Genomic DNA, 3,519 nt, shown 5'->3' with positions numbered 1-3,519 from the left:
TTTCCAAGAAAGCTTCCTGTCTAAGATTAGTCCCAGGTAGCTTGCCTTATCTCCAATTGTTAGTCTGCAACCATTTATTATTGGCGCCGTAACTTCTGGAGCATTATGTTTTCTGGTGAACAATACGGCTCTGTCTTACCAGCATTTAAATTTAATCCGCACGATACTGCCCAGCGATTTATATCGTCCAATATCGTTTGCATAAGGTCTGCGAGAGTATTCGAAAATTTGCCTCTGACCGATACTGCCACATCGTCAGCGTAGGCCACAACATGTACCCCCTTCTTTTCTAGATCCATCAGCAACTTATTCATTGTCAGGACCCAGAGAAGTGGGGATAACACGCCTCCTTGAGGTGTACCTCTTTGGACAGATCTGCACATCGTTGACGCTCCCATCGTTGAAATTATTGACCTGGTCGTGAGCATTTGTTCAATTAATTTCCTGAGAGGTTCAGAGATGTCCAGATCCTTAAGCGCACTCAGTATGGCCCTAGGCTGGATATTATTGAAGGCTCCTTTTATGTCTAAGAAGGCAAATAGAGTGTATTCTTTGACTTCCAGAGATTTTTCAATCTCCGCCACCACAGTGCTTAGTGCTGTTTCTGTGGATTTTCCTTTAGAATACGCATGCTGCGAACCAGCCAACTTTTCTGGTTTCAGTTTATTTCTTATATGTAATTCTATTAATCTTTCCAGGATTTTTAAAAGGAAAGAGGAGAGGCTAATTGGCCTGAAGTCCTTTGGACTTGTATGCGAGCTTTTGCCTGCATTTGGTATGTATATTACCTTGACCTCCCTCCAAAGCGAAGGGATGTAGTTTAATTGCAGCGCCCCCTTAAGAATGGCAATTAGCCAATTCATTATGTAATTCTGCGACTGCTGCAATTGAGCCGGGAATATACCGTCTGATCCCGGCGACTTGAAGGGCTTAAAGCTGTTTATTGCCCAGCGTACGTTGCTTTCTGACACTATGTTTATGAGAGTGGGGCTCATTTCTGCTCCACTGTCTTGAGTATTTTCTGCAGTATGGCTTTCAGAGCTGACTGGGAAGTGGGTATCCATTAGTAGCCCCAAGGACTCTTCACTGGATACCGTCCAACTTCGGTCTGGCTTCTGAAGATAACCGATACTATGCACCGATTGTGCCATTATTTTCCTAAGTCGAGACGCTTCCGCCGTGTTCTCGATGTCGTTGCAAAACGATTTCCATGAATTTCTTTTTGCTCTCCTAACTTCCTTTTTGTATGACCTAAGGAGGTTGTAATAATAATCCCAGTCTGACTCGCCTTGGGATTGCTTAGCTAAATTGAACTGCTTTCTGCATTCTTTTTGTAGCTTTTTAAGTTCTAGAGACCACCAGGGGGGCCTTATTCTACCCCTGCTTCGTGTTATTGGACAAGCCACTTCTAGTGCTTGCCGGCACGATTCCGTGAGTCGATTAACGAGGATATCTAGATCCTCCTTGCTATTGGGCTGAAACGGTAGAATCATAGGGATACGTTTCTCTAGCTCTTGCATGTGCACCTGCCAGTTCGTTCTCCTATGATTCCTAAAGTTAATGCCTCTATCGGCCCTTTCCTCTATTGTACATTCGATATATCGGTGATCCGAAAAGGAATGTTCTTCGAGAACCCTCCATTGGGTTACCCTGTCAATTAGTTCTTCCGACACAAGTGTGATATCCAGCACTTCTTGTCGGTTTCTTGTAATAAATGTTGGAGTGCTTCCCTTATTACACACCAGTAATTTAGTACCTAGTAGGTAATTAAAGAGACACTCACCTCTGTCGTTTACATCTGTGCTGCCCCAGATTGTGTAATGCGCATTTGAGTCGCATCCAAGTATCGTCATGCACTTGGATGCCTCGCTATCCCGTACCACCTCTTTTACCATCAGAGGTGGCACCAGCTCCTGCTCATACGGCATATAGCACGACACTAGCCGGTAACTGCTTGAGCCCGTTTCCCAGCTTACTGCTGCTGTGTCGTTGTTGCTGTAATTATGTAATATAAAAACATTAAGGTTTTTCTTTGCCATTATGCAGGCTCTGATTTTACCTTCACAGTTAGCCATCAGCAACTTATAGTTCTCCGTCCTCAGTCCGCAAATACGCCCTCCATTAACCCATGGCTCCTGAATGAGGACAAATTCAGGCTGTTCCATTGCCACGCGGTTAATTAGGGCTGCTGAAGCTAGTTTGCTATGATGGAGATTAATTTGTAGAAGACGCATTAACTATTGTTATATCTGCGTCTTCCTGAGAGTCGCTTAAAAGCTCTTTCTCAGTATACAAGCTTGAGAGTCTGGCCGCAAGCTCAGACCCGGAAGAAGAACACTCACCTTGCTCCATACTTTCCGCGTCGCTCGAGGACTCCATAGGATCTTCCTCTACTTCGCATAACTCTTTCCCCGATGCCAGATAGTCTGCAGCATCGGCGTCCGACTTGTAAGGCGTTATCCTTACTTTCGTAAACCCGTAATTTATCTCCCCGCCACTTTTCGCCAGCGGTTCGATGGATTCTTTCGTTAATAACAGCAGAATCTGCATCGTGGCCCTTTTGGTCTCCACGCCAGATTCTGCTACGCTGTCATCAAATGTCCTGACATACTTCCACCCTTCCGTGGGTAGGCTCGGGTTGCAGGTTCTTATGAGCTGCATAATTTGGTCCGGCTGTGATGGTGTAGCCGTAATCCATACCCTTGCCCTTGGTCTGGATCTTATGTCCTTCTTGTCCACTGCTACCAATTTTGCCCCGGGGTATACCTCTCCCACCTTGGCTATAGCAGCTTTGTATAGAGCGACCGATCTCTCGTCATCGCAAGCAATCATTTTGATCTGGGCCTGGTACCAGCCGGCATCTGTGCATGACGGTGGCGGACCCGGATTGCTTAATAGCACTTCCAGCGCCACATTTGTCAGCGCAGCCTGCACCCATTTCCATTGGGATCTGGGGATTCTTCCTTCGGGATCTCCCTCATCCAGAACGCCAATGAAAATTCGGTTCCGGGCCACTTCTGCAAATGATTTTGCGGGCGTTACACCCTTGGTATTCGGTCTCTTTGCTGACGGCTTTGCCTCTTTAGCTGACCTCTGTCGCTTGGCTGCCTTTACCGGCGGCTCCAACTTGAAGTTGGGTATGACTGCTATCGCGCAGTCAATCGATGCTTGGAGCTCCTTCGTTAGCTCCTCTTTCGTTGGCGGCTTTAGCTCTACCAACCTTAGTAAGTATGCGGCGCGTCGTCTCTCCGCATACTTTGCCTTTGTCGGGTCCTGCATGCTAAATGCAGGCCACTCCCTGGCAGATGCACTTCCAGTAGCAGCCCCTTTGGCATCTCCTCCCTCCCCCTGCTTCTCAGCCGTGTTTTGGCCGCAGGGTTTGGGTCTGGCTGCCTCCGGCGCTACCACTTTCTGTGGGCCAGCTTTAGCTTCTGCCCCTTTACTAGTGCTTGCCTTGTCATCAGGACCAAGTTTCGCTCCTGTCCTCTTCGTGTTTGTTGAGCTCGCTCCAAATGCTGC

At 47.3% G+C, this 3,519-nt stretch overlaps 1 pseudogene; it reads right to left on the bottom strand.

The window, feature by feature from the left end:
* Positions 1-2,162: 2,162 nt before the first annotated feature.
* LOC138856022 (uncharacterized) lies at positions 2,163-3,279 on the bottom strand (annotated as a pseudogene).
* Between the last annotated feature and the right edge of the window lie 240 nt (positions 3,280-3,519).

The sequence above is a fragment of the Bactrocera oleae genome, chromosome 3 (genome assembly GCF_042242935.1).
Source record: "Bactrocera oleae isolate idBacOlea1 chromosome 3, idBacOlea1, whole genome shotgun sequence".
Taxonomy (NCBI): domain Eukaryota; kingdom Metazoa; phylum Arthropoda; class Insecta; order Diptera; family Tephritidae; genus Bactrocera; species Bactrocera oleae.
The sequence above is the reverse complement of the archived record's forward strand: the minus strand, read 5'-3'. Positions and strand labels throughout refer to the sequence as shown.